At 47.2% G+C, this 20,227-nt stretch overlaps 1 protein-coding gene across 2 annotated transcripts in view; it reads left to right on the top strand.

Annotated features, from left to right (window-relative positions):
• Positions 1-13,469: 13,469 nt before the first annotated feature.
• LOC144165219 (monocarboxylate transporter 12-like) overlaps positions 13,470-20,227 on the top strand; it is a 58,903-nt gene continuing 52,145 nt past the window's right edge. For both annotated transcript variants that reach the window (XR_013321413.1, XM_077695335.1), the window contains exon 1: positions 13,470-13,567. The gene's annotated coding sequence lies outside the window, so the exon portion shown is untranslated. The remainder of the gene's footprint in view (positions 13,568-20,227) is intronic.

Here is a 20,227-nt window from a genome sequence, read left to right as displayed (position 1 = left end):
TGAAGTTTTCAAATACAGAACTTGTACCGAACATCGGATCGGGTGAAGGGGGGTCAACACTTGCCCTTTTGAAACAAATTGGTAACGTTCGAGGATTGCAGCTTAGCACTTTATATGCAAACACATCAGAAGCAGTATAGAGATATAAAAAAGCAAAGATGCCATTGTTACTGAAAACACTTCATATCGGTTTCGTAAGCGCAATCAAAGAAATCGGTAAAGCCGTAGTAAAATTGGTGGCTCTGCTTCTACGGTTTCCATATAGATACTGTAATGACGCAGGCATATCAGGGCAAGAGGCACGTTAACTTTCCTACACTTTCCCGGATCTTATTCTTCGCAATATATATATATATATATATATATATATATATATATATATATATATATATATATATATATAGAGAGAGAGAGAGAGAGAGAGAGAGAGAGAGAGAGAAACAAAATTTTCCTTGACGCCGGTAGAATATACACAAAAATTGTTTCGGCCACGGTAAAAAAAGAGAACAGATTTAATAACGTTTCGGCCGAGTGACGAAGGCCGGTCCCTCGGCCGAAACGTTATTAAATCTGTTCTCTTTTTTTACCGTGGTCGGAACAATGTTGTATATATATATATATATATATATATATAGACTGAAAAAATAAAAACTCACACAGAGCGCGAAAAAAAATAAGGTTAGTAGAGACAGAGACAAACGAGAAAGACTTAGAAAATAAAAATAAGTTTACTGACGTTTCAGGGAGAGGACTCCCTTTCTTCAGAGTACTCTGAAGAAAGGGAGTCCTCTCCCTGAAACGTCAGTAAACTTATTTTTATTTTCTAAGTCTTTCTCGGTTGTCTCTGTCTCTACTAACCTTATATATATATATATATATATATATCTACAAAAAGAAAGGCTGGGCAAAGGGGATTGGTTAGGCTTTTTTGTTACTACTGTTAGTGAAAGGAACATTTTAAATTTACGTATAAAGAAATGGAGAAAAACCTGCGTCCGTAGTGGGGACCGAACCCACGCCTTCCTAATGCCGTACCTATTCAGCCGAATTGGTAAAGCATCCCTGGCACTGCCACTATATCCGTGGCACCGGCACTATGTCACTATAAGGCTGGTGGTACTATAAAACACCAAATTATTCGAATATGCCTTGTGCAAAAATAAAAGCTCTTAAAAAAAGCAAAGCTTTCTACCTCTACCAGCCAACGGTTCTTTCGTGTAGTGCGGACAAGAAACTCCCAACGCGGCTGGGAAGGCAGAGGCAGCTTTTCACGCATGGAACACAGTGTAGAGGCGCGGCGATAGTGCTCTGTTACCCAGTGTTCCCTGTTATTACCGCGGCGGAGGCGTCGGCGGGACCCTTCCGTCGGCTTTATGGACTGCTTTAGCGACGGTGTTGGGTCTGTTTTGGCGCAGCTTCGGGTCGATTCCCGCTTACTTCGACAGCACCTTCTGGGTAACCCGGACCTGAGCGAAGTAAGTGGTCGTGCCGCAAACATCCGTGAAAAATTAGTTACAGGGCGGGAAAAAAAGTAGAGACCACTTACAGACATGTGGCCTCTAGAGAAACACTCCCTTTTGCTCAATTCTTGTCCCGAACGAGACTGCGTTTTCTCTATTTCTGAATGCCTATTCGGTTGTGTTGTAACAGGTATTACGAAAGATGAATGGGCAACTGGCTCTGATGAAGAGCGATTAGAAAAATTTCGTGAGCTTTCTTGCAATTATCAAACTTAAAAAAACGATGTAGTTTAAATATGTATAAATGGTAATGCCTAAGCTCACCTGCCGGATTGTTTCGCTGTCGGCGCTTGTCTCGCGCAGTGGTGATGCCGCGAGCTAGGACATCACCCTTCGGAACACGCTCCTCTCCATTTCTTTCTTCCGACGCACGACTGAACTACAGCGGCCGCTTCCGCCTCTCTATCGCGTCCGTGGCCGACGCTGCTGCGTTCCGGACGGAGCCGCCGGGAATCCCAGGTAACGGGTGGCTGAATCTCTTGTTTCCTACTTTCTAGAGCCTCGTGTGTGAATTCAGGTGACGTCGCATGTGGAATTGTTGTGGTGGTCATTCACAGCTTTTCTTTCCAACTACTTTCACCGGGTGGATTGGAGCCAATTCCTTTTTTTTCTTCGCGACCCGTTTAATTATACCCAACGCCCTCGAAATCCTTGTGTTTGCAAACAGAGCGCGCGAATTAGAAAATAAGCTGTCACTCTCCGTCACATCTCTTCGTCGTCATGGCAACACCCATAAGCAATATGCACCTAACTGCGTACCTTGGACTCCTTTCTCATTTATATTTGGCAACATGATTGACCTCGCAGAGAGCTTAACCACGAAAAGCACCCGCGTTCTGCTCGCTCTGATGCGGTTATTATTCCCGAAAAGGAGAAATACATTTCGCTTGCATCTCAAAGCACCGTCGACGCCGCTCCGACCTAAGGCAACCTCGGAGCGGCTTGACGCAAAAGCATTTGACAACTTTGGCCGTCAAGCTAGGCGTCGAAGGAAAGTGAAATAGCGACGCTCTCTCATCGTTTCTTGTGTAGACGGAAGGCCGTTCACATAACACTGTTGAGCGCTCATAAAAATATTGGCCGCGTATCTACTTCTGTCTTTGCAAATGCCGACAAAAGACTGTAGTCTTTGTCGACATTTTCCAAGTAAATGCCTCCCTTTGCTTTCCCGCTCACCTATAATGTTGTTCCTCTTGCGTGGCGGTCTTCCCAAGGTAAACACGCTTAAGGTTTGCTCAAATCAATATAGATTTATCGCGTTCCACTGCTCCAGGCCGGATGTCTCGATGCCGGCGCTTCCGTATCTGACACGCGCGTGAACGCGTCCTACTTCATCGTTAATAGAACCTAGTACTCTAGTCCACGTGTGTTGAAGCAGAACGTGGAACTTATCTAGTTTAAACTATCGTAACTGTTGTCGCTTGATTTCCTCAGACGCCGCCAGAAGCTACATTGGGGCGGGCGACAGCAGGCGACAGTGTAATTTTTTTCTGCAGTGGATGTAGTACTTCATTTTGCAAAAATCAGACATCTATGAATTTTTATATTAAAAAAACTCTAAATATCCCTTGTGTATTCACTTTCTGTCTGATGTTTGCGTATTGTCTTGTTCTTGTTCAACAATGTTGACAAGTATGTACTGTGAGCAGGTCCATGGCTGAGGGTTAGATAAAGCGTTTAATACTTGTTGAAGCAAGTTATACGTCTTCTCTCATCGGAGCCATTGTGAACCCCCGGCCACAGGAGCTGCTCAATTTAAAGGGTAGGGGGGGAGAAGGGGGAGGCCTTGGCGTACGTGACTTGAGGCTCGTTCGCATGGCGCGAAGCAGTTCGAGTATCCGTGAACATGAGACCGCAAATGCATTACGCGCACATGGAGTGGCAGGCACGAGTTCTCACATCACTACACGGACACATACACTTCACACCTGTCTGGCCTACGTGACTCGATGCACGTAGGGATGACCGCGAGTGTTCTGAGGCACAGAAATATGTGACTGCGTTGTATCACACACATGGAGTGGCAGTCACGAGTTCGCACATCACTGTACACGGAGATGCAGGCGCGACTTCTCACAGTACATATAAACCGGACTTACACGTTTAGGTTTGGCTGTGAGTCACAGCCAAACGAGTCACAGACAGACAGACATACAGACAGACCAATATATCTGGGTTTAAGTAGTCCAAGAAAGACCATCATCTTTAATAATCGGTCCACTGCACTGGTGTACGATAGGCCAGGCGAATCAACCCTGCTTATACCGCCGTACTCCCCTTCGATCAGTTTTCCCGCAAGCGACGCCAGACCCAAATTTTTTTTGGCTGGGGGGGGGGGGAAGGGCGAAGGGTGAAGCGAAAATTTATTTTGAGAAATTTTGAACCTACTGCAAAATATTGTAGCGTGTGGATAAAACTAGAAGACACTTTAATTACTGAGCACCCTGAGAGTCAAAGTGGCGACACAGCTGGAGCAAGAGCACCGTCAAGAGGCCTTCGTCCTTCTCTTCGTCCAGTCCACTCTAGCGCTAACGCTAGTGGGATTGACACCGTCACCACTGTATACTAGACACCTTTACACTCTACCCCCTCTTCGGCGAGCCATGTATGTTACCAGGCGAGGATGGCTTCGGATCCGGATGACGACGTTGCGGCGCCTGACCGTCCAAGAACATTGAGTCGTCAGCGAAGAGGTCAGCTTCCACACTTGCCTTGGCATGGGGTAGGGGTAGGGGTTGTGGCACACGGCACAGGCGCAAGTTCATCAACTGCGCAGAGGGTATTGTATACAAGGTCCCCCTCTGCTGTGGTATGTCTTACGTGTGACAATCAGGCGGCTGTCTCAACGACAGATTACGGGAACACCAAAGTGCTTGCGCACAACTGGCGGTAAATGGAAACTTGGCCGCGCATGTTAAGAGTTGCGATAAGAGTTGTTCGCCCGATTTTGAGGGGGCAACCATCTTGTTCAGATCCAAAGACAAGATTACCGGCGAGATCTACGAAGAATATGCAATGTTATCAGGAGTGAAGCGAGATTACGCTAGCGCCCGTTCAATCCGGCTTTCTATGCGTGAAATAGGTTACCTGAGTGAGGAATAGATATCATGTCACGTGTTGCGTTTTATTGTTAGTTTTTTGTGTATGCTTTTTATGGCCATCATATACAAGCACCCCCCTTCACTTGCTAATATACAGTTGATAGTTTGTGCCTCACCTCGTCTGTTTTGTGTAATTCACCCTGTTCTACGTTTTCCTGTCAAGCAGCGCATTTCTGCACTTCAAGATGCCTATGTGTACTTCGGTATCCGCATGTTCGTCAAATTGAGCAAGAACCGCAGATGTTTGTAGCCGGTTTCTCAGGTCGTTGAAAGCGACGTCTTGCGGTTTTTTCTACACAAATGGTTCATCGCCCTTTGTCAGCCGTGTCAAGGGTTCTTCTATGTCCGAATAAGTCTAAACAACGCGTCTGTAATAAGCAAAGTGTCCCAGCAAACGCCAAACAGCTTTTTTGTCACTTTTTTGTCACCTGGTTTTGGGAAGCCTGTGACAGCTGCCCTCTTCCCAGGGTCTGGGGACACTCCTTCTGCGCTCATAATGTGGCCAAGAAAACATAGCTGTTTGTACGCAAACTGGCACTTTTACGGATTCATAGTTAACCCAGGCGAAATAATAGCCCCCAGGACCAGCCGTAGTCTATGTCGGTGTTCTTCAAAGGATGCGGAGAAAACAACAATATCGTCGAGATATGACTGCCATTTTAACCGAACTAAGACAGTATCCACCTGATGCGTCGCCAGAAGACGACAACGATGATGTGCGCGCGAGAAAGGCACTGGGTTCTGTGGCAGGAGCGCGCCTCACGCATCGAACGCTGGCCACTGCTCTCGCCGACGCCCGGGCTACTGGCCATGTTCCTACCTCTTGAGTTTTAATAAATCGTCGGCAGCCATCCACGGCTATGCAGACGCAACAATTTGGCGACGAGAAAGACTGCGGGCTTACCGGCACTTCAGCGGCAGTTCACCGACGTCAAGAAACGGAACGACATGGCGAGGTGCGACATCGTTCGGCTACCCGAATTCAGCGGCAGCTCCTGCTCCTGGAGATCCTGGTATGGAAGGCTACAATTCTTAGAAGCCAACGACATCAAGGACGCTTCCAGGAAACGCGCTCACCTGATAACGCTGTGTGGGGAACAGACATACAACATCGTCTGCCCCACGTTCAACCCAAGCAGCCCAGCGAAGTCGACTACGATAACATCGTTGAGGTGCTCAAGGCTCACCTTGATCCGCAAAATTATGAAGTCTTCTGCCGGGCACGTTTCCAACGACGGGACCAATGGCACGACGAAACAGTCAGTGATTACGTGGCAGTGCTCAAGAAACTAGCAGCGGATTTTAATTTTGGCAACAGTATAGATACAGCTGCGAATCCCTCAATGGACGTCATGTGGCGTGATCGTTTTGTCTCTGGCCTTCTGAACGAGCAGGTCCAACAACGGCTATTTTCAGAATTTGAGGACTTTCAGAACTTGACGTTCAAGAAAGCTTTTCACTTTGCATTGAGAGCTCAAAATGCCGTTCAAGACCACAAAAACGTGAAGGTGCAACGGAGAGAGATCCACAAAGCCAGCACAAATACCTGAAATACGGGACGGATAGGTCCTTACAGTAGGTACGTCGAGAAGAAGAACGAACGTTGTTGGCGTTGTGACGCACAACATAGTCCGGACACTTGCAAGTTCAAGACGGCATCCTGCAACTACAGCAAGAAACGCGGCCACACCGTAAAAACGTGTATGAAAACGCGGAAAGCGGCAAGAACGAAGGGAAACAACAGTATCGAATATCCGCGTGAAGGAATTTCGACAACAGCCTCAGCCCAGGGCACGATGTCTCAGGAGTCACCAAACAAGGCGCTTTCTAAGCTCAACACCTTAGTGGACGCATCCAGCACCCAGGAGGTCATGATGCAGCTATGCGTACACGGCAAATCGTTGAATTTTGAAGTCGACTCAGGTGCAGCCTCCACTCTTATCAGCGAGGCAACGTTCAGAGCCACGTGGACGAATGACCCACCTCGGCTTCAGAAGGACAACATTATCCTACGCATATGGTCACCTGAGTCTCTTCGAGTGCTCGGCTGTGCAACAGTAGAAGTAACGCACAAGGACAAGACTTTGACATAACCACTTGTGATAATCGAGGGATCTCCTCGGACCAAACTGGTTTCCTCATTTGGGCATACAGCTAACCGGCATCAATGACGTAACAGACGACCAACTTGTTTCCAAGCTCCTGAACAAGTACTAGTCTGTCTTCAATGAGGAAATCTCAGGACACATCGGTCCTGCCGTGCAACTCGGACTTGTTGAAGGAGCGAAGCCGAAGTTTCTAAAGGCAGGGCCAGTTTCTTTCGCGCTGCGTTCGCCTGTAGGGGCTGAACTGGATCGACTTCAACCTCAAGGCATAATCGAGCCTACGCCACATTCAAACTGGGCAACGCCTCTCGTGCTCGTGCGGACGAAAGACGGCTCATTGCGAATATGCGGCGACTACCGCTGTACAGTGAATCTGGCATCGATGAAGGCAGATTACCCGCTTCCCACAACAGATGAGGTCCTCAGCCACTTGAGGGTAGGCAATGTTTCCAGCGGACTGGATTTAGCACAGGCTTACCAGCAACTTCACGCAACGCCAGAGACAGCCGAGCTGTTGACCCTGAACACGCCGAAAAGACTTTACAAAGTGGAACGGTTGCCTTTTGGAATCTCAGCAGCTCCAGCCATTTTTCAGCGCTTCAAGGATGCTATGGTGTCTGGGATCACAGGCGTTGGTGCGTACTTAGATGTTGTCATCATCAGTGGAAAATAACGCCGAGGAACATGTCGCCAGACTGGAAGTTGTCAAAAGGCTGCGCAAATACAACCTTCGCCTCGGCAAAATGAAGTGCTCTGTTGCTGTGAGGCAGGTTTCTATTCTGGGACACCGAACCGACACAAATGGCGTTCACACCAGCGAAGACAAAGTTTGAGCCATCACTGAGGCACCAGCGCGAGACTGCAAGTGCAAGCAAGCGCTTCAGTCATTTCTCCGGATTCTGGCGTTCTACGACAGATTCTTGAAGAACCGAGTTGAAGAGCCAGTTGTTTCTACCAGATCCTCCAAAAGGACGCTACGTGGAGATGGGAGACTCAGCACCAAGAAGCACTTGATCAACTTAAGAAATTGCTTCTCATGCACACCGTACTGGCACTACGATGAACAGAAAGAGCTTCTTGTCTCATGCGACGTTTCGCCATACGGCATAGGAGCTGTTATGTCTCAACGTGATGACCGGGATATAGAGGCACCAATCGTTATTGCATTTAGGACACTAGGGCCGGCAGTACAAAATTAGGCTCGGTTGGACAGAGAAGGTCTCGCTATAGTGTTTGCTGCTCACAAGTTCAACAAATATATTGCAGGAAGAAGGGTAACTTTCGTCATGGATCATCAACCGCTGCTTGGCATACTGGGACCAGGGAAACCAACGGCTCAAGTCCTTTCCCCACGCATGTCCAGATGGTGCATCAAATTAGCGGCACATGACAACGATATTGTGTACAGGCATGGCAAGAACCACCAGAACGCAGACGCGTTGAAGCGACTACCACTGCCGGAATGCATCGATGAACCATGGCCACCAGGCGATATGCTGTTGTTTGAAGCGTTGTCGCGACCTTCGTTTACTACTACAGAGATAGCCCGTGTGACGCAGCAAGAAAACAAGGCTGTACAAGTCACGGCTGTACAAGCAAGGCTGTACAAGTAAGTGCAGGATGGCACAGTGGAAAGACTCATTGGAGATCAGTTCGATCCTTACCGGCGAAGAGCGACCACACTGGCATCTCATCGCGAGTGTCTGACACTCGGATCATGGGTGATCATACCAAGGTCTGCACGATCTCACGTTCTGGCACTTCTGCAAGCTGGTCATCGAGCGGGATGGACCGCGTCGCTAGCGCGATTCACCGCGTCGCCACTGTAATATTAGACACATTTGCAATATTTAAGCCAATTGCACCCGAGTTTTGCTGAGTAGTAAAACACGAGTCATGTATTAAACATGCGATAAAATGTTACACTCTGGTACTTTTTTCGGACTGCTTTAATTTTCGAACTGCGTTAGCGGGTCCAGTACGTTTGTAGTTAAACGTGTATGAGTGACAGATTTTCTAGTACTAAAAGAGCAAGACGAAACAGGCCTGCCGAACTAATAATTGTAGAGAACAGTATATACCGCAGTGAGCACTGTGTGCCGGTCCGGTAGCAGGGCCTGTCGCCGTCGTGCCTTTTGAGCAAAAAGAATGTGCAGATTGGAACGAGGTGAAATGGCCTATTTATAACGTGCATACAAGTCAGCGAGACAATAAAGTTGCGAACACACTGGGCGAGGCGCAGCGCACCCTTTCTATGTAGCCGTCATTTCGTGGTTGCCTACGTCCACTCAAGTTAAAATAAGAAGTGACCCAGGGATCGGTCGTCTCATGCGGGAGAGATGATCAGATAAAGTTATGGCTGTCGAAGGCACATAGCGAACGTTGAGCTGCTCGAAGCAGTGGTGCAGTACGTACCACCTATTTACACAAAGTATTTACAACTCTCAACGTCACGATCGCAAAAACGAGAATGGGCAAGTGCTGCATCAAGCGGGAGACCCCTCTCTCCAAAAAACATCAAACTCCTCAGTTTTATTGCCAACCCCGCCCACAAAGGAAGGTCACAATTTGAGAGAGAGGATGGCCTGTCAATTTTCCCACAGAAGGTCACTGATTAGCCGCAGTGGCCAACCGACTTAGGTTAGTACAAAACAGTCATGTGACCACCTGTCGCACATGGGCACACGCGCACGCAGGCACACACCCGCACGCACACGGACGCATGCACGCACACACACGGACGCACACACACGCACGCACACACGCGCGTACGCACACGGACGCACGCATGCAGGCAAACACACACGCATACACACGCACACATTTACGCACTCACGCACGCACATGGACGCACTCACGCACGCACATGAACACACGTACGCTCACACACGCGTGCACACACACACGCACACACACACACACGCACGCACGCACGCAGACACGCCCACGCGCACACACGCGCACAGACGCTCGCACGCCCACACACGCACGCACGCAAACACACGCACACACACAGATGCACGCACGCACAAACACGTACACACGCAGCACGCGCACACACCCGTGCGCAAACACACACATATACAGACACATGCACGCACGCACTCACAAACATGCACGCACACACGCACGCACACACGCCCACACACACGCGCACAAGCGCACACGCGCACACGCACACACACGGACACACGCACGCACGCCCGCACTCACGCACAAACACGCACACGCGCGCACGCACACACACTCACGCACGCGCGCACATGGACGCACGCACGCACACATGCACGCACACACGCACGCACACACGCACGCACGCACGAGCGCGCGCTCTCACACACATACACGCATGCACACACGCACGCCCGCACTCACGCACAAACACGCACACGCGCGCACGCACACACACTCACGCACGCGCGCACATGGACGCACGCACGCACACACGCACGCACACACGCACGCACGCACGAGCACGCGCGCGCTAACACACATACACGCATGCACACACGCACGCACGTAACCGGACGCACGAACGCACGCACACGCACGCACTCACATGGACACACATACGCACGCACACACGCCCGGACGCCCGCAGGCACATACGCACGCACACACACACGCCAGGACGCACACCCAAACTCACTCACGCGCACAAACACGCCTACACACACAAACACTTACACACACACAAACATGAAAGCACGCCCTCACACACGCGCACATAAACACTAAAAACATTAACAAACATAACAAACAAAAAACATTTAAAAATAAACATAAAAAAACGGGCGCCCCGGGTGCGGTACCATACCACACCTTTCATCGTCAAAATGAACTTAAAAAGAACCGCTACCCAGTATTTTATACGCTGTCTACGTAGATGATATCCGAATCAGCTATCAATCCTGTAACCTCTGTACAGGTGAGCGGAAGGTCTAACTGGGTGTGAACGAGCGGGCCAAGTGAGCTCATGAGAATGGCTTTAAGGTGGAACCCGGAAGGAGCACCTGGGTTCTGTTCTCCAGGCTTCGTGTCATGAGGCAGAATCCTATTTTTCTGCGTGGTGTGACCTTTCGGGTAAAAAGCAGCATAACTTTATTCGTGTTGTCCTAGACGATAAGCTTACGTTCATTCCGTATATAAAACAACTGAAAAATAAATAAATCAAGGCAATAGACATACAGAAACTCCACACCCAACAGTTATACGTAGTACATAAAACGTGTTTTCTGCGTCTCTTCAACAGCTTGGTGAGTTCGCTCTGAAAGTATAGAAGTGTTGTATATAGATTCTCCACTGAACAGTCTTAAAATTATTAGATCCACTTGTGCAGTTTGGGCTGCGCCTTGCGTCCGCAGACTTTCGAACAAACCCCATCGAAAGGTTCAGTTGAGTGTGATCAGCGGTGCTTAGAGCACGAGCGCTCATATACAGCAATAATGTATGCCCTCAAGATAGCATCATTCAGTAATCATCCATCTTATTCTATCAAGACGGACGCGTCGTCCGGGAATCTCTTTAGGCATTCACCCTTGTGAATGAGCGCACAGGCACAGAAACTCGGTGTCTCAGAGAACGGCTAATATAGAACTGCCCCCCCCCCCCCCGACCTCCTTGCTCCTCGGGACCTGTTTTCAGTGTCTCGTGATGTATCTTCTAGATAAATCGACAAACGAAATACACTGGGAGAACTTCATTTACAGCACTTTCTAAACTTAAAACACACGTATTCCCACAGCCGTTTACAGAGACGCCTCAAAGACTTCTTTTGTTAGCTCACGCGCCGCACATGGTTTCAACGAAGGAATGTTTGACATCCACCTCAATGCAGCCGTACGGCTACAAAGGAAACCGCAACAGCTTTCTCAGAAGCTTCGCAGTTGAAGACAAATTCGTCCTGGTCCAGGATTCGAATCCCTGACCACCGCTTGTCGATTAACACCTGCCCATCACTTCGAGTTGTTGATCAATTCGCTCTCGCGGAACAAACTGCTAGACTCCTGGTTAGCTCACTCGGTAGACCGACTACTCCGGTTAATCTGTGGTCGCGGGTTCGAATCCTGGTCCAGCACGAACTTTTCTACGCCTGCAAAGTCTCTGGCAAAGCTGTACAGGTTTCCATAGTAGCGGTACGGCTTCATTGAGGTGGATTTCAAACCTTCATTCGTAGAAACTTACTCAATTTTGGGGATTTTCCCCAAATCTGGTTGATTAACACATGGTTTCAACTTCACTGGTACAAACACACCGAACGCAAAAACTAGAACGTCTGCAGGAGAAACGTACGTAATTTTAGTTCCAGCAGAGCACACCACAGGAAGGAAAATACGAGACTCTTAGTGTTGTGGTGGTATTACACTTGGGAAAACCAAGTAAACGCTGTCTTAAATGGACTCATCTGGAAGATAATGTCAGCCGATGCTTTAAATATGCCGCTAATAAATATGCCGGTAAATATGCCGCTGTGTGCCAGGGTAGAGCAGCATATGGGGAAACGAAGTCGCCGACCAGTATGCTGGGGCGCCTGCTATGTGCACTGGTGCGTATGAACCTCTAGTCTCACATCTGGACATAAAACGTACAATGGATGCTCTGCAAACTATTGCAGTAAGAATGAAACAAAGTATCATACTACAAAATACACTAATAAAAACATACATAGGTAAATAACTCACTGGAAAACAAGAAAGATTCCCACAGTACCCATTCACAGACTACGAATAGACCGCACTCACGGCACGAACGGGTATACTTTGAACGGCACACTTTCACCACTTTGCGACAAGTATCGGGAGAATGGTCTTCGTTTTCCACGTGTTATTTCATTGTACATTATTGAATAATGCCAGAAAAAGACACGTCCCTAAAATCTGTGCATACAACATTCGACTGCACCTTTCACTGTTCTGATGAGAAGCAATGTTAACAAACTAATGTCTTAACTAATAATTTATACTAATATTTCCGACATAACTAATATTCCAGAAATAAAATTCTTAAAAAGCATTTCGTAGTTGGCGTGAACTCCGACGCCCTGAGCCAGGGAGGTTTTTATGGCTGTTTTGTGCACACAGGGAGCACGGCGAGCGCCGCACGCTCTGAGGTTCCAGGCGTCGCCACATCTTAACCGTAGTCCCCTTCATCCGACAACACGAGAATCTTCATGTTCTAGACTACGGGGACTCCACACCCATATATACAGCATTTACCAAACTCATCCCATTAAAGTTTTAAGTACAAACCTAGCATATCCAAGGACCACCTAATATTGTCTTGTCCGTTTTTTGCTCATAGGTGCCCTTGTGTCAATCAATATTAACACACTACTATTATTACCCAGTTAATTGTTGTGGTGCAACGCAGAATGGTGGTGAGAATACCGGCCGTGTTTTTGTCGAAATTCGCTGATCTATAAGCCTGAGCGTGGTCGCCTGGTCCACCGCCACTTCCAATGAAGGTAAAACACTGAATAACAAAGACAGCCTAAGCACAGCAAGCGCTCAACAGCACTTTTATCGGAAAGACCATGCGGCTTAGCGGGAAAATGTCGGTGTAGTATGCAAACACGCAGGAACGAATTGTGCCTCACAGCTTGCAACAGCAAATGCGGACCAGAAACGAAAAAAAATAAATGTTGTTTGAATAAAATAAAGAAGCCAGCGCGACGTAGCGTTTGCCCTTGCGCCTTTTATGCATGGCTAACCCTGGAATAACCCAGCACAAGAGCACTTGTTTTTCTACTGTGGCGTGGGACACATGTGAGGCCAGTTTTCCCGCTAGGAGCCCCAATAACAGGCGGCTGGAGAGCCGTGTTCTCCGCTCTATTTCGGAAAACGTGAGTGCAGTGTCTTCTTGAGTGGAACGTGACTATCGTTAAAAGGTCTTTAATGCACGTGAAGGCCTTTGCATTCGGTATTTACATACCGGCCGGTAAATGCAAGGTTCGGAGGCAAACGTCAGAATGAAAGCACGAGTCAAGTAGGCTGCACTCATTTCTTGAAAAAGGTCTGATGTCTGTATGGCAGTTTCAAAAGGGCATAGCAGCTTATACCTATATTCCGTAAGGATGTAGGATTTTACAGGTGGCCAGTGGACTCGGGTCTCCTTTATGGCAGGCTGTATAGCATCGGAAGAAACTTACGGCATTTTCAGTAAGGCTGTTCTCGGCACGAACATTCAACAATTTTGGTGCGATGATGCGCACTAGCCTTTGCGCGTTGTTTTCTTTGCCGGATGTGTAGTTGCTCACCAGCACGGCTGTCACAAGGGCAGATAAGCTGGCAGAAAACGAGTGATAAAAGTGTTTTTCGTTTTTCGCACATGGGTGATTGTTTGATTGATTGTAGGGTTTAACGCGCCGACGCAACGCAGGCGATGAGGCGCGCCGTAGTAGAGGGCTCCGGATTAATTTTGACCACATAGGGATCTTTAACGTGCACCGAAATCTCGTACACACGGGCGTTTTTGCTTTTCGCCTTCATCAGAAAAGCGGCCGCCGTGGCCGGGAATCGAACCCGCGACCTTGGGCTCAGCAGCTCAATGCCTTACCCACTTAGCCACCGCGGCTGGTCGCACATGGCTGAACTCCGTTTTAAAATATTTCTACAGTTGGTTATTTCTTTCAAGGGCCAGTATTTTTAGTTGTTTGGAATTTGACACCGGGTATGCCTGGATCAAGCTCCACTCTTCCGTAACGCGCTTCGCAACTTGCGTACCAAGTTGCGAAGCAGGCTGGTGTGTAAGTACCAGTAACATTGAATGTTATTACCGGCAGTATGCACTGATTGTATATTTTCCTTTTGAGTGCCAGAGGTAGCTAAACTACAAGAATGCAAACGTAGGTGTGCTCAACGGGCATTGGAACGAATAATGTTAGGAATGGCACTCAGGGGCAAGAAACGAAGTATCTGGATCAGAGAAGAAACTAGAGTTGACGATGCCATATTTGAAATAAAGAAAAAAAATGGACTTGGCCTGGCCATGTAGTGAGACTGACCGACAGCAGGTGGACAATTATGGTGACAGAGTCGATACCAAGAAATGGGTCTAGAAGAAGGGGAAGGCCGACTGCACGATGGAGGGAATATTTCATCCCGGAATTTCGGGGGTCAGCTAGATCAGCTCAGGACCGGAGCGGCTGGAGGTCAATGGGAGAGGCCTTTGTCCTGCAGTGAACCTGAGCAGGCTGGTGATGATGATGAACATAGAATGTTGTTGGCGGTTGCAAATGAATCACTCGCCCTTATTCCTGTATTCAATAGGTCAGCTGGTTGTCAGGCGTCCCTTCGAATATGTCCTTTTTAGAAAAAAAAACGGAAGCGCGAGCAAAACAGCACCCAGGAATAGAAACACGCAGAACACGAACGGGTGCTGTTTGCCTTCTACGTGTATCTATTCCTCGATGGTGTTTTTTTCCGCGCTGTTCGGTTTTTTTTTCATGAACATAAACCAACAAACTCGCACCAGAGTCATGATAAGTATATTTTACAGTTTTTGGGTGAATAGTGTTCGTTAAGAAATACTATATCAGGAACATGTGACGTTTTTTTTTTCTCGTACGCATCGGTCCTTGATTACCTGCTGCATGTTACAATGTATCTACAATCTGCCTCTTATATCATGAACTGGATTAGAAGCGGTCTTGGAGGTTTATTGCGGGGGAGATCACGACTGCGGATATTTGAACATAAATTCGACGACGTATTAAGGGCACTTTTTAAAGGGACACTGAAGTGATTTCTAAACATTGCGGGGTTACTATACTCGGTTACAACTTAAGAACGGCAACGGAAGTTGCCGCTGTGCGTCGTCACCGCAGCCGGAGGTTACTCCGTCCGGCGCAAGTAGGTCGTTACTTGGAATATTTTAAACATGGCACGTACTGTTTTAGTGATTTTTTGGACTTTATATACTTATAAACTACTGCAGCGACGACAAACGAACTACATGAAAAAGGGCAGACGATATCACGCATTCATAGCGGTCTCCTATCAAAACGCGCGCGCCCGTTGACATCCGGGTGCATCGCTTAGGCGGAGTGATACCGTGCATGAGCTATTGCCATTCTTAAATTGTTGCCGAGTGTTCCGGAGTCCAAAGGCCATGTTTTGACCACTCTGATTGCGTTTACGCGAATTTATTTAGTATAAAAATCAACTCGGAAATCCTCTCCTCCTCTCTGCATCCTCGGCCAATTTCTGTGGTGTTTTCTTGTGACGTCAGGAGGAGATTACTTAGCTTGACTGCGCTCTTGCTCCGGTCGCCGATCTTCCCGCAGAGTCAGTCGGGCCAGCGTTTATTCTGCCGGCCGCCGACGGGTCGTCGCAGTTCGTTCGCTCAGTTGAAACTAAGCCACGACAAGTTTGTAAATTGAAGAATTCGCGTTTCTTTAGTTCATTAGTTTGTAGACTGTATCAAGCTCCAAATCCAGGTCGCTCCACACAAGCGCAGCGCAAGCTCACATGCAACGCTTTGCTGACTGGTACGCTAGTAGGAAAATCAAGTCCACTTGAGGGCGGGAGAAGTCAGGGAATTCAATATAGTTATTAAGGAAATAAAATTAACTGAAACGTTTATTGTATAGCGTAAAACTAGGGAGCAGGAAGCACATTTTTTGCGCTGGGTGAAATAGTACAGCGGTCAGCAGCACGACCACGCATCTGCGAACGCTTTTCATCTAAGAAATAAAATTGCTAGACCTGAGATATTAGATGCAGAGCATCTCATTCAGTCGCCTTGTCCCTCCGGCGCCGTCGTCGGCATTGTCCGCCCCTCCCCCATTCTCCTCGCCGCACCAGCTGCGCTGTCCGCCGCTCACCCCCTCTCCTCTCCGATAGCGAACACTCTCTCGCGAGGGGCATTGGATTGGATTGGATTGGCTTGGATTGGATTGGCCTGGCTTGGATTGGCTTGGCTTGAATTGTCTTGGATTGGATTTGGATTGGATTGGATTAAAGTGGATTGTGTTGGATTGTGTTGCGTCAGACGCGCTCATAGCCGCGTCTGACGCGCTGGAGCCGGCGCATGTGCAGTACTCTCTTCCGCGGTTTCCTCTCCTTCGGGCGGACTGCGCATATAACCGGTGTGCGGTTCTCCGGCGAAGCAACATCCACGCTTGGCTCAAACACCCTGAGTCCACGCCGCTTTACAAGTACGCCAACGTCGCCATCGACTGGGACCGGTTTACGCAGCCCCCTCAACGTTATGCGCGCTATAAAACGCGGTCCCTTCGCCGCTCCGCCTATGCGTCGCATCTACACAGGTGTTCCCGGGAGGGGAGGTGGGAGTTTTTGCGGAAATTTGGGGAACGCTTGCTACACGAGCTATATACAAGAAATAGTCACCTAATCTGCTTCAGATGCTAAATATAAATAAAAGTTTAAGCTGATTATACATTATATACCTCATATTCCCGTTGCAGGCAGCGCTGTGCCGTGGCCAAGTGGTCTAGAGCGCTAGGCATATTGTTTTGCAACTTGAAAGTTTAATCCCCGAGGATACATTCTTTTTTTTGTAAGTTGACTTCTTCGTTTTCGGCCGATGTTTTCTATACTGAGTCCACCATTTCTGGGCCGTAACGTTCACTGCTCCACGAACGAGTTCGCCGAACGCCCGCAGACTGACATTACGCGCAAGCGGGTTCCCGTTGGCGTTCTGTTGCCATGAGTACCGACTGTTTGCTGGCAGTGGGCACGGCCCAGAATCAGGAGACCCTTGGCCTGGTGCGAACACGCTTTTTACGATACAGGCACGAGTGAGGCAATCTCCAAATATAGGGAGAAAGCGCATGGCGTTTGAGCGTCTGCGGTGACGCGGAGGGCGTTCATCCACTGCGTAGGCCTCGGCTGGTGATTGCTACGATTCCAAGCCGTCCTGGGAGGCTTATCTTAGACATTTTACAGCCGACAAGGTGGCGGAAGCGTGGTATGACGATTATTCAGATATCGAGAATACCCATCCAACGGTAAAGTCAGATGTCGAGCATGTTGTTTTACAAAACCGGAACCGAAACTTGTTTGAATGCTAATCTTGGACATCGTCCAATCACGGTGCATCTCCTCCCGACGTCGCAGCGTTTAGTTGGTGCGGCCGCCTCATATCGCGCATGGTAGTTTTTCTTCTTTCGGGCTTTATAAAATAATTACCGACCTATGAACCACACAAAAGATGAAAAGTGTGTTAAGAGCTGTAACTAGTTGTTGTGATAAATGGAAAATGTCATTGAATATAAAGAAGTGCTACCATATAAAATATACAAATGAGATAAATAATTTAGTAACTTCATACCGCATAAATGAAACCGCCTTGCAAATGTGCGATGAAGTTAGATATCTGGGGGTCCCATTTTCTTCGACTATGAATCGGTCTGCGCACGTTGACACAGTTGCGGCGAAAGCGTCCCGGTTGTTGTATGTTTTTTCAGAGGAACTTTAAGCACGCCCCTACAGGTTCGAAGGAAACGTTGTACGTCACTAACGTTAGGCCTTTGCTAGAATACGCTTGCCAATGATGGGATCCATTTACTAATAAGAATATTGATAAGTTAGAGCGCGTCCAAAAACGAGCAGCACGATTTGTCAAAGCCAATTACGATTTCGCTGTCAGAAGCTTGAGTAATGTTGATGAACTTAGTTGGAAAACTTTAGCAGCACGTAGGAAATTATTGAGGTTAAAATTTTTTATTTAACATTCTAAGCGATAGGACAGAAATTAACAAAACATTTATATAAAAGAACCTCATTACATTATTACTAGACGAGATAACCCAAGAAAAATTAGACCGTATCAGCGCCGCATTGATATCTTTAAATACTCATTTTTTCCTAAAACGATTGAAGATTGGAATGCTCTACTCAGTGAAGTCGTTACCGCATCTGCTTTTCACACTGCCATCGATGATTTTGCGATGTAATATGTAACAGTTGTGTATTATGCTCCGCCATTGTATTTCTAAGTGATGTTGCCCTTTTGTGTATTGCCCTTTCCTGTGATTGCTGTATGCATCAAGATTGTAACCCCCCTACAATAATGCCATATCGGCACTTTAGGTATATGTAATAAATAAATAAATAAATAAATAAATAAATAAATAAATAAATAAATAAATAAATAAATAAATAAATAAATAAATAAATAAATAAATAAATAAATAAATAAATAAATAAATAAATAAATAAATAAATAATAAATTGAGCCAGTCTACGCAGTGCAAGCGAACACGGGAGCTTGACAAAGTCACTTCACTGTTCCTTTAAAAGTCAACAAAGTAATAAACGATGCGAGGATCGGTTTACTGACATTCTTCCTTTTCGCTCCACAACTCCTATAATTTCCTGCTTCTATTAAAGATTCTATTTTTCTTTTGTGGCTAAAATTACAACTAGACATTACCCGAAAAAGGGAACATTCCCTGCAACGAACATTACTAAGTCACGGCAGTATCACTGGAATGGGGAGAAATATTCAATTCACGCTCGTCATGTAGGTGAGAAAACGTTATGGCAAATGCATCCGATCCAATAAGGTGAGCGTGATCGTGCTGTCGTCCCCACACCTGCGGTGTTCCTTATTGTGTGATATGGCTGCGCAGGCCAAAATACTCTTGTGACGTGGAGGTGAGGTAGAGACAAACCCGGGCCACGATTTCACGTCTCTTTCGAAGAAGTTTGAGCCAATTGGTTTTGACGCGAAAGAGATAAGGCACTACGAACAACTTATAAAGTGAGCTTAAAGGACATCACACCTTGCTAGGCTACAAGGAAATGAAACGGCACGGACTGCTGCCCTCAAATTCACTACCCAGAGACTCCTAGAAAGCAGAAAAGAATCACCAGATTCCTTCACCGACCTGTAAGTCCAAAGCCATTAAAGCCATTCTACAGATGCCTACAAACCCACAGATGCTACAACATAACACTTCATATTACGCAACAGGAGACCCTTCGAATGTCCAGCCTGTAAAGAAAGGAAGAAGATCGTTCACGGAAGAAAGGGAGCTTAACCATCCAATCAGCTCCATCCAATCAACAAGTGATTTTAAATAAATGCGTCAAACCTACATAATGAACACCTTAAAAGGCATTTTTAACTGGAAGTATTTGTATGAATTTATTAGACACTTAAACTGAAGTGACCAGGCAGTATATTTGAAGGTGTGTGACATTCGCAACTTCCAATACCTTACAAGTAGTGTTTGGTATTCGGATTGCAGTGCTGTTGCAAATATTTGAATTTCACAAATAGCAGAGCAACAAATGTTTGCTCTCCCGCAAGACTTGTAAACTTTCAAGCTTCGCTGCATGGTAAGACCTTACAGGATGGTTTTTTCGCATGAAACCAAGAGCGTGCCAAAAGATTTATTAGCAGACGCCTTGCCCCAAATAAGTGTTTGCTAACTGTGGTGTATGTAGGTCAAGTGTAACGCTGCGAGAGTAAAATTTATTACCTAAAAATAGGTGTCCTGTAAATTTTATGGAACCAGTGAGAAATCAGGCGC

This window comes from Haemaphysalis longicornis, unplaced genomic scaffold (assembly GCF_048455015.1).
Source record: "Haemaphysalis longicornis isolate Haplotype H1 unplaced genomic scaffold, Haemaphysalis longicornis Haplotype H1 scaffold_14, whole genome shotgun sequence".
In the NCBI taxonomy this organism is placed as follows: Eukaryota; Metazoa; Arthropoda; class Arachnida; order Ixodida; family Ixodidae; genus Haemaphysalis; species Haemaphysalis longicornis.
The sequence above is the reverse complement of the archived record's forward strand: the minus strand, read 5'-3'. Positions and strand labels throughout refer to the sequence as shown.